The 11,703-nt window shown below is 34.3% G+C and overlaps 1 non-coding gene across 1 annotated transcript; it reads right to left on the reverse strand.

Annotated features, from left to right (window-relative positions):
• Positions 1–9,734: 9,734 nt before the first annotated feature.
• LOC131178201 (small nucleolar RNA R71) lies at positions 9,735–9,841 on the reverse strand. The gene has a single exon (XR_009147335.1). It is a non-coding gene; the product is annotated as a small nucleolar RNA R71 (small nucleolar RNA).
• Between the last annotated feature and the right edge of the window lie 1,862 nt (positions 9,842–11,703).

Raw genomic sequence — 11,703 nt, forward strand, 5'->3', positions numbered from 1 at the left:
AAAATATAAACTGATCAAAATAATTAGCTTCTATTTTTGTTGTAGTAGGTAATTTTCTACTAAAAGAAATTTAATAGCTAGTTTAAGAAATATTGTATTTTAGTTTAAGGTAAAATTTAAAATTTAAAATTTAAAAAAATATAAAAAATAGAGATCTAAATTCCTTATTCATAATGTGTATAAATTTTTTTTTGTAAATTACTTTAATATTTTTAAAATATAAAACTTTTTTATTTATATTTTAAATTAAATCTATTCCACCTAACTTTTAATCATAATTAAATATAATCGGAGAATTCAACTTCAAACAGTAAAATAATTAAATGTAATTATAATTATATTTAAAGTTAAATAAAATTAATTGAGAAATAAAAACCAAAATTGGATAACAAAAAATTACTTAAAGGAAACTGCCTCCTCCTAATTTGAATTCAAAATAATTAGGTCCAGAGAGTAAATGAAATAAACAAATAAATAAATAAATAATGTAACACCCCTATATGCATAGCTATGTGTAATGCACTGTTTCGGTGATCGGTGTCAGTCCGGATAATTAAGAGGATTAGAACCAAGTTTAAGACACTTGGATAAGCTCTGAATGAAAATAAATAGTGATTACTAAAAGGTTAAGTATAAATAAGACAAACAAAGTATAAAAGGTTAAATGAGCCGGGGGTTACAGTGATAGGTAACCTTACCGGGAAGTGACCACGAGGTCAGTCCCAACTCTAATTTATAATGTGATATTGTGACACCGCAGTCCTAAGAATTATTGCGAAGCTAGTGGAAAAGAGAAAATCACATAATAGAGTTAATAGGCAGGTCAAATAATTAGATCAGGGTTCCGGAAGAAACACCGAATATTTACAAACCGGATTAGACCGATGAGGGGCAAATTGGTCAATTTACACCTAGAGGTGACTCATGACCTAACTGTCCAATAAAATTTAAGAAATGAAAATTTTGAGATATAGAATTAAATTAAAGAAGTATGAAAAAACAAAGGAAAAAGAAAAAGAAAAGAAAATGGACTTATGACATCACATAGATGACATCATGCAATGACCTCATAAATTAATTTTCATTTAACTAATATTGACTAAGTCAAATGGGGAATAAAAACAATAAAAATTAAAATTGATTTTAGTCTTCTCCTTCACCATTTGGCCGGCACACTCCTCTCCCATTTTTCTCACTACAAAACCTCCATTAAAGCTTATATTTAAGCTTTTAAAACTTCAAAATTTCCTATAAATTCCCTAAATTTCTTGATTAAACCTTGCTATCACACCTTGAGAAGGAGATTGAAGAAGAAATTGTGAAGGGAAGTGGAGAAAATTGAAGAATTAGAATTCAAAGAAGAGGTTAGTAGTGAAATTCAATTTCACTCTTTAAATTTATGTTTACATAGCTAAATTAACTTAGAAATTGTGAAGAATTCAAACAAATCAAACTTGTTAGACTCTTTGGGGATTTCAGCTATCACATAGGGAGTTAGGCTTTGCTTGAGTTTGATGAATTTAAAAGAGTAATTAAGTTGAATTAAGTGTATAGAAGATGATTGTGCACTTTAATTGTACTAATTGAGCCATTTGCAAAAATTAGGGTTCTTGAGCCAACAAATTTAGAGAGCAAATTTAGAGAAAATTGGTAATTGATATAATGGGACCTAATGGAGACTCAAAATGGTCAATTGGGACCAATTGGAGTGTGTTAGAATGGTGAGAATTGAAAGGCAATTCGGATTAGTGAGGGTTCATTTTATGGATAGTTTGACCTAGGTCCATTTCAGGGACCAAAACTATAATTTTGCTACTCCAATTGGTGTGAGGACAATTGGATATGAAAGTAGACACATAATGCCACAATTTTCATGTGGAAACTATGCCCTGAAACTGACATTAGATTAGTGAAAAATTAGGTCAAATCCAGGTAATGCACACTGCCACTGTACAAAAATGACTAAATGAACAGTATTTGTTCATTTAGCCATAACTTGGTCTAGGAAGGTCCAAATGACCTGATTTTTGTGGCATTGGAAAGATATGACATAGAAATACAACTTTTATGTAGAACACAAACCTAAATTCTGCCCATAACCAAGTCAATTTGCCACCCAAATTTGGTTGCCCAAAACTGCCAGAACCAAGAAAGTGCCCAGAATTTTGGGTTTGAACTAATCCGGCCAGCCTTAGAAAAATAGGCATATCTTGGGCTAAAAAACTCCGAATTGAGTGATTTAAAAAGGAAATTAAAGCTAAGACAATAAGGAACAACTTTGATGAAAGACACTTAGCCAAATTTCCACAGTAACCAGACCAATGGAACAGTAGAAAATAGGGGATCAAAACTGAAAAATGGCAATTTCTCTTAGGAGAGTTAGAAATTAAAATGGAAACTATTGCCAGCAAATGAGACACTCAAAATGTGGTATGTGGGTGTATTTGGAATCCACATATCTATTAAGCATGAGAAAATCAATACTTTGACTTGAATAGTGTCATGAATAGTAACCCCGAAATGCGAACTTCAAAGAATATTGTTTTAAGCAAATTAAGGCTAGAATTAAGTAGGTGTGAATTTATTTATTGGATTAATTATGAGATATGATACTGAAATACTGTAAATTGTGTGTTTTAGTTGAAAAGGACGTTGAGAAGCCAAAGGTACATTGAGTCAAGGCCTAGTGGTGACTCAAATCAAGTCTGTGTACAATAACTCTCAATTATTGTTTCCACCTTGAAAACTTGATTTATTATGTATTGTAAATGTATTGTGTTAATTAAGAATTCTGAGAACTATTGTGTTGCCACTTTGTGAATGAAAATATGACTTTGGAAATTGAGTGTATTTTGCATGTAATATTTTGAATAAATTGTTTTAAATTGATTTCCGATTCACACTTAGCCTGATAGTACCATATTATTCCTCCTCCATTTATGGGGTTGAGATCGATTATTTTTCCTCCCTCTCTGGCTTACCAGTTGAGATTGAGATCGGATGAGTACTTATTAGCTAGCTAGCCACCTCCCTCATTGATTTTGATTAGTGAGGTTGTAGATTACTTTGTCGTGGTGTACAACACGGCATTGATCAAAAATTTTATGTCATGACCTAAGTTGTGTATGGATTGGCAATACTATGTTTGTTAAATTATTTGACAAAATTGTGTTATAAATGTGATTTGAAAATTGTGAAATGTGATTGTGTAATGTTTAAATTATGATTTGACAATGAATGGTTGTAACGATCGGGCTCCAACCACTAGAGGAATTGTCCGCTTTAGCCATAAGCCTCATGGTTTTGTCCTATAGGTGGAATGGAGAACTTTCCAGGAGGTCACCCATCCTAGGATTTCTCTCAAGCGAGCACGCTTAACCCTGGAGTTCTTCCAACTCTCCAGGCCATTCCACCAAAAGGCGCCTCTAGTGATTAGTTCCCCCCTTTTATATATTATTACTTTTTAAACCCAAGACCATCTCTGTGCTTTGCCGATGTGGGATTTGCCTAAGGGACCTTTATTGTAACGATCGAGCTCCAACCACAACTCCAATACAAATAATTTTCATCTCCCAATTCAACACAATCAACTCAATTCAATATTCAAGCCATACTTTTCATAAGGAAAACCATACATGGATATCAAAACTCAGAAAGAAATTTGAATATCATACTCATTAGGGTAATAAAATTAATATTACAACAATATACATGTAAATAAAATCTCGAATTAATATTACAATAATTTGCATTTTAATTACATGCCCAAAATAATATTACAAAAGTTCTTGTGCAACTGCTCAAATAAATTACATACATATAATTACATGCAGACATCAAAATCTAATGTACAAAGGTATACCTATGATATACCCGGAGCTAATCCCAATGAGTCTTCAAGGAATCTTACTCAGCTGCTTTATAGTCCTTTCACCTGTAACACCATACAAAGCTATCGTTGAGTGGTAAACTTAGTGGTGCATAACTATAATTTAAAGTATATATAAAAAATATATATACGTTGACAATTCAGAACAAAAATTGGAAATATTGATTTCTTCAACAATCATAAAATCAAGTCAACATTTTCAATGGTACAATCAAATAATTAAGTGACCTTAGTCCATAATTAAAATTTTTCCAATTGTAATTGGTCATTTGAAACAATTCCATCAACTATGAAATTAGTTATTACAAAACAAATAGTCTCATTCAAATCAATTTTACTCAAATAACAGTTTAAAATCACCATTTCTCACTTTCTAAAACCATTCTTTATCTCACTAATTATGCCGGACTAATCCGTAAGGGCCATATTCAAAGCGATTCTAATTCCCAATTTTGCCTATGGTCAGGGAGATCGAATCATCGTGCACATTACAACACCACAATAATGCAACTTCCGAAAGGGCCATGAGAAACTTAGATCTAACCTCTAATAAGAGGAGAATCTAAGCATGTGCACGTACCATGGTAATCAAAACAAAGCTAACTCCAGTTTCTCCTCAACAAATGAGGGATGGGTAATAACCTAGTTAAGCATCTATAGTGAGATATAAAACCACATCATGAATTTCTTTGTTCTTTTTGTGAGCATAAATTACAATACAATTCAATTCAATGTCAATTCCAATATCCAATAATTTTTTTTATGCCTATCACAATTCAAAACATATTTTACTCATTTCCCATGTCAAGTATATATTTTAATCAAAATTTTCCAAAACTAATTTTATTCAATTCATAACAAAGTAAAATCATAACTAATTTCATTTTCCAAAACTAAACACATTCATATTATAACACATTTCAATAATCATTGAAATAAATTCAATAATTAGTAAACATAATACATAAAGAAACTAAAATCATTTAATCAAATAAAATATGCAAAACATTAACAATTTAAAACTAGTTGTGCACAAGCCTCTTTTGTTGACTCAATTTACTCCAATTTTCATTTTTCCTTCGAAGATTCCTTTCCAACTGAAACACATAAATTTAACGTGCTTCAGCATCCATTCAATCCATTTCCAATAATTAATTCCAATAATTTCTTTGCAAACTTATCCTACTCATTATGGTTCTTAAATTCGATCATTAACATTTTTGTGTATGGTGACACTATTCATGGCACTATTCAAGTCAAAATGTTGACTTTTTCATATTTAATAGGTTTATTAATTCTAATTGCACCCATATACCATATTTTGGTTGTCAATTTTGTTGGCATTATTTGCCAATTCAATTTCTAATTTCCCTAGGTGCAAATCTAAAAATTCAGTTTTGAGTTACTATTTTCTACTATTCCATTGGTCTGGTTATTGTAGGAATTTGGCTAAATGTCCTTCATCAAAGTTGTTCCTTATTGTCTTAGCTTTAATTTCCTTTTTGAATCACTCCATTTGGAGTTTCTTAGCTCAAGTTATGCCTATATTTCTAAGGCTGACCGGATTAGTTACAACCCAGAATTCTGGGCACAATTCTGGTTCTAACAGTTTTATTGTGCTGACTGCAGCTCACTTTTCGGATGGGTTATGGTCAGAATTTGGGTTTGTGTTCTTCATAAAAGTTGTAGTACTATGTCTCAGCTTTCCATCGGTATAAAATTCAGGTCATTTGGACCTTCCATTGTACAGAAATGACCTATTGACTTGATTTTATGATTGTTGAAGAAATCAACATTTCCAATTTTTGTTCTGAATTGTCACTGTATATATTTTTTTTATATATACTTTAAATTATAGTTGTGCACCACTGAGTTCACCACTCAGCGATAGCTTTGTATGCTATCGCAGGTGAAAGGACTATAGAGCAGCTGAGTAAGATTCCTCGAAGACTCATTAGGATTAGCTCTGGTTATATCATAGGTATACCCTTGTACATTAGATTTTGATGTATGCATGTAATTATATGTATGTAATTTATTTGAGTAGTTGCACAAGAACTTTTGTAATATTATTTTGGGTATGCAATTAAAATACAAATTATTGTAATATTAATTCGAGATTTTATTTACCTGTATATTATTGTAATATTAATTACCCTAATGAGTATGATATTCAAATTTCTTCCTGAGTTTTGAAATCCATGTATGGTTTTCCTTATGAAAAGTATGGCTTGAATATTGAATTGAGTTGATTGTGTTGAATTAGGAGATGAAAATTATTTGTATTGGAGTTGTGGTTGGAGCCCGATCGTTACAATTGATATCAGAGCCGCTCACGTGTCCTCTTGGGCGATGGTAGGGCAAACCTCAGCGAGGATGCTAAATCCCGAAAGGGGGGGAGAAAGGTCCCTTAGGTAAATCCCATATCGGCAAAGCACGAAAATGGTCTTGGGTTCAAAAAGTAATGATATATAAAATGGGGGAACTAATCACTAGATGTGCCTTTTGGTGGAATGGCCTGAAGAGTTGGAAGAACTCTAGGGTTAAACATACTCGCTTGAGAGAAATCCTAGGATGGGTGACCTCCTGGGAAGTTCTCCATTCCACCTATGAGATAAAACCGTGAGGCTTATGGCTAAAGTGGACAATTCCACTAGTGGTTGGAGCCCGATCATTACAATGGTTTATGTTCAGCTTTTTAAATTTTATTGCATACCATTGAGTAAATTATACTCAGTGATAGCTTATTTTGCTGTCGCAGATAAAGGAAAAGAAAAAGCAGCAGAGTGAGCTGCTAAATTGACAAGGAGCGCATTGACTTTTTGGTACGGGTATTATTTATACCCTTGTAGTTTATTTTGATGTAAATATCATAGTGTCATATGTATTAATGTAAATTGAGCAGTTGTACAGTAAATTTGTAATAATATTATTTTTGGATTTTATGCTTGTAAATTTTAACTTGTGAATGTAAATTAAATATTTTGAATGCAATATGGATGAATTTATGAAAAATTTGAAGATGGAAAATTTTGAATTGAATTTGTCTTGATTATGTGGATTTGAGTTGCATTGGAGGTTGGGATTTGTGAAGTGATTTTATTGTAAGTGCTTTTTATAGGTTTAAATTTTTGGTTTTTCTCAATTATAGACGGCACTATGCCAAAATTTTTACAAAATTTGTGAAAAAATAAAATTTAACAAAATATGTACTTAGTATTTAAACTATAATTAAAAGTTTTTAATACCTGTTAAAAGTGCTCACCACCTTCAAAAGGAAATAAAATTGTTTTAAAATCTCTTGTAGTGTATTTAATGGGTTATCGATAGGCGAAGTACGGTAATTCATTAAGTATACTATGGGATCATATTATGCCTTATGGAGGGGTAAGGTGTGACATGTTTTAGTGGTATCAGAGCATGGTTTTGAAATGAGTTTTGATTATGATTATGAATATTTCTTTTGATAAGTACAACTGCTCAAGTGTCCTAAATTGATACATATGATATATTTACATCATGAATGTGTGATACACTTGAATTGTATAGATGTTTTTAAGAATATTTATATACTATCTCCTAGCATTTAGGCAAATATTTTTATTCATAGTAGTTGATTTCATTAGTTTTTGTAATTCCTATTGTCAAGCCCTTAATTCCATGTTTTCTGCATCATTTCAGGTGTTTGGGTAAAGCCCCACAGTATAGGAGTGCAAAAGAAAGGTTGGAGAGGTCAAGAGACTGAGTATTACTACTGATACAAAGTACATGGGTCGTGTAAACCAAGCCGCAGACTCATGTAACCTTCTGCCAGAAGAAAGCCAGAGAGCCAATGGAGAAACAAAAGTATACGGGTCGTGTAATTAGACTCGTGTAATCTACAGGGACCCGTGTAAGTCTCTGCTGGGCGCAAGCTTGAAAAATCTTACGGGAACAATAGTACACGGCCGTGTAACTAGGCCCGTGTAGTTGGCGTAGACCCCTATAACTCTCTGTGCTAATGCAAAACTCCACAGTTCCACTCTAGCAAGTTACACGGCCCTACATGTCGAGACCTGTGCAGTGATACAAGGGCTGTGTACTATGTGGTAGCCAGTTTTACAACTCGAATTCTCACTCTTGTTTTCGGATTCAAATGAGACTCCTAAAGCCTTTTGGACTCAAAATGACCTAACCCTAGAGCAATCATTATAAATAGAAGAGAAAACATCAAAAAAAGGGGCTGGCAGTCTCTCTCTCTTTTATCTTTTGACAGCACTTTTGAGGAGTTTTGAAGGAGAGAAATTTGCACTCTGCACTCTCTCCAGCTGTTTTGAGGAGAGAAACATTAGTACCAAAAGGAGTTTTCTAGCTGAAGCTCCACAAGATCACAGCTGCAAATTCTCTTCGGTTCCTTCATTCATCTCCCTAAACAGATTTTTATTGTTTTACTTCTTCTACATGATTTTCTTTTTATTATTTTCACCTTTTATCATGATGTTTACTGAACTCACCATGAGTGAGTAGTTTTCTTATTCTGGATTTAGGAGAGTAATGCTTGTAATTATTATTATGGATGAACACTAAGTTTTATTTATTGGATTTGAGATTCGTTCCTTGATTTAATTTCTTGTGATCTTAATGCATGCTATGTGTTGGTACCCGCTTAGCCATGATTGTAGATGTTAATTGAAGGACTGAAAGGTGAAGATTAATATCAGAAAATCAAGATCTTGAACCTAGGAATTCTGACCTAGACATAAGCTGACACCTTTGTGGAATCTCAAAATTGGTCAAAAATCTTAAAGGATTTTAATTAATTTGATCACCACGAAAGTCAAGTTTGAATTAATTAGACTACATCCTAGGTGCCTTGAGAGAGGATTTAGGATAACTTAGGACAGATTTCCATCAATGAAAACGATCCTCAATTCAGTAAAGAAATGAGATAACATCCCTAGTAAGATTCAAGTGTGAAATCTTAATTCCAGAATTATTTCAAATAAGTCATTTCATTTTAAGTTTACCATTCTAGTGTTTAAGGTTAACAAACTTCATTCCATAAGTATTCGATAGCCTAGACAGTCAAAATTACTCTGTAGATTGGTACTTGCTAATCAAAGTCCTCATGGGAATGATACTCTACTCATCACTTTATTACTTGTTAGCAATTCGTGCACTTGCGAGGTTGTAAAACCAACGAAACAAGTTTTTGGCGCCGTTGCCGGGGACGTTTGGTTTTAGTAATATCAAGCGATAGGCAATTTAGCTGATTTAGGCAATTATATTTATTATCTAATTTTATTTTACTGGTTGTATTTTTTTCTTTTCTCTTAAGTGCCCAAATTGGTATATGACCAAAACAAGGCCAGAAGAAGAAATTTTGGACTGTGATCTGGAGATAGACAGAACTCTGAAAGCCATCAGGAGGGAAAAGAAACATCAAGAGCACGGTCAAGGAGATCCTAAAATTCTAACCATGATCAATAATAATGACAGACTAAGACTCTTGAGAGATTACGGAGTTACATCTGTCCAAGGATTTCAGCCCTGTGTCACTAGACCCACAGTGGAAGCCAATAAATTTGAATTAAAACTAGCATGGCTCCAAATGATTCAATAAACCCAGTTTTCAGGTTCACCAACAGAAGACCCACACTATCACCTCTAGTGCTTTCTTGCCCTATGTGACACATTCAAGATGAATGGAGTGTCTGATCAAGCAATAAGACTCAGAGCATTCCCATTCTCCCTTCGGGATAGAGCAAGAAAGTGGTTACTTTCTCAACCGGCTGGAACATTCACCACTTGGGAAAACCTCTCTCAAGCTTTTCTAGCAAGGTATTTTCCACCTACAAAGACTACAAAACTGAGGCTTGAGCTCAACACCTTCAGACAAAAGGAAGGAGAATCACTCTATGATGCATGGGAAAGATATAAAGACCTGCAGAGGGAATGTCTACACCATGGCATAGAAGATTGGCTATTAGTGCAAAATTTCTATAATGGATTACTAGGAGCATAGTTGATTCAGCTGCAGAGGGTGATCTAATGGAGAAAACAGTGACACAAGCACTTGAACTTCTAGAAAGGGTAGCATACCATAATTATGAGTGGTCAAATGAAAGAGGAAATGCAAGGAGAACTGCAAGGGTCCTAGAAGTAGACGCCCTAAGCATGGTAAATGTTCAATTTGATTAGCTCACAAAGAGACTCAAAAGAATTGAGGCCAACGCAGTTGGTACAAACAGTCAACATGAGGAAAGCTATGGAGGAGGATACATGAGTTCAGAATACAGCAATTTCAATGAACCCTCCACAGAATAGATGAACTATGTGAATAATAGAGGAAACTTCAACTAGAGGTAGCCCAACAATCCATATTCAAATACTTACATCCCTGGATGGAGGAACCACCCAAATTTCTCGTGATCCAATCAGTAAAACCAGCCAATAAATAAGTAACAAGGGTACAAACCACCAGCATCCCTTGGATTTTAGAACAGACGTCAAAACTTTGCACAGCCACCACTACCTCTCCAACCTCAACAACCTGAATTAAAAATGATCATGGAAACCATGATGGAAGGATTCCTAGCAGCTCAACAACAACAAAATGAATTGATTAAACAGCTGACTTCTAGAGTGGACCAACTTGCTACTCATAACAAGATGCTAGAGAATCAAATCGCTCAGCAAGCAACTTCTTCAAGTAAGGCTGCTGGCAAACTGCCTAGCCAACCAGAAATGAACCCAAGGGAGCTTTGTAAGGCAGTTACATTGAGGAGTGAGAGAACTCTAGTACAACCAGAGGTAGAACCGATAGAGGAAATGATAGAAAAATCTAAAGGGCAAGCAAAGAAAAAGGAGGAAGAAGCTAAGAAAGATCAGGAAGAGGAAGTAAGGAAGACAAATAAATTACCAGAGCCATACCAGCCTCCCCTACCTTTTCCTCAGAGATTTCAGAAAGTCAAATTGGACAAGCAGTTTGGGAAGTTTTTGGAGGTTTTACAGAAACTTTACATCAACATCCCCTTCACTAAAGCACTTTTTCAGATGCCATCCTATGCCAAATTTCTTAAGGAAATTCTACCAAAGAAAAGAAAGCTAGAAGACTATGGAACAATAGCTCTAACAGAGGAATGCAGTGCCATACTGCAAAACAAACTGCCTCAAAAGTTGAAGGATCCAGGAAGCTTCTCCATACCTTGCCTCATTGGTAATAAGAAAATAGACAAGGCTCTCTGCGATCTTAGGGCAAGTGTCAGTTTAATGCCTCTATCAATATGCAAAAAGCTGGAGATCGGAGAACTAAAGCCCACAACAATCTCATTGCAATTGGCTGATCGATCTGTTAAATATCTTGTGGGAATACTTGAGAACATTCCTATCAAAGTGGGCCAATTCTTCATTCCAGTGGACTTTATTATCCTTGAGATGGAAGAAGATGTTCAAATTCCCATCATCTTCGGAAGACCATTCTTGGCAACTGCCGGAGCCATCATAGACGTCAAAAATGGGCAACTAACCCTCAAGGTAAAAGAAGAAGAAGTGGAGTTCAACTTGTTCGACACAATGAAACACAAATTTGAACCTGATGAATGCTTCAAGGTTGACATAATTGACAAACAAATTGAAAAAGAATTTTATAAGACACATCCTAAAAATCCTCTTGAAGCATGTATTGTGCACAGCCACATAGTGGATGATGAAAATATAGAAATAGCAGCCTGTGCATAACAATTAGCAGCTCATCCACCCCTACCCTTAGCTAAGGCTTTCGAGATGGAGAAGTTGAAGGAGGAACAAACCAAAGGTAAGCTCTAAAAAAATGC

The sequence above is a fragment of the Hevea brasiliensis genome, chromosome 2 (assembly GCF_030052815.1).
Source record: "Hevea brasiliensis isolate MT/VB/25A 57/8 chromosome 2, ASM3005281v1, whole genome shotgun sequence".
Lineage (NCBI taxonomy): Eukaryota > Viridiplantae > Streptophyta > Magnoliopsida > Malpighiales > Euphorbiaceae > Hevea > Hevea brasiliensis.